The sequence below is a fragment of the Sphaerodactylus townsendi genome, linkage group LG09 (assembly GCF_021028975.2).
Source record: "Sphaerodactylus townsendi isolate TG3544 linkage group LG09, MPM_Stown_v2.3, whole genome shotgun sequence".
NCBI classification, from domain to species: domain Eukaryota; kingdom Metazoa; phylum Chordata; class Lepidosauria; order Squamata; family Sphaerodactylidae; genus Sphaerodactylus; species Sphaerodactylus townsendi.
The window spans coordinates 21,025,759-21,026,065 of record NC_059433.1 but is presented as its reverse complement, the minus strand read 5'-3'; positions in this window follow the sequence as shown (position 1 = coordinate 21,026,065).

The window sequence follows — 307 nt, the reverse complement described above, 5'->3', positions numbered from 1 at the left end:
CCAGCCGGGAGCGAGCGATGACGTCAGGAGAGGGGAGGGGAGGGGCGGGAAGCTCCGGAGGCGATCAAGAGGGAAGATCCGAGAGGGGCGGTGCTCGCGCGGCTCGGCGGTTGTGATTGGCTGACCGCTCGACGGCCTCTTGCCCTCCGAGCCTCTTTTGGGGGGTTTTCCTTCTCTGTGTGAAGCGCACCGCTAGGTGGGGCTGTTGAGCACCAGGAGAAGGGAGAGGCGGCTGAAAAAATCCTGTACCCAAAAGTTCCGGGCGGGAGGCGGGGGGTGGGGTGGGGGGGGGGGGGGGATAGATGCG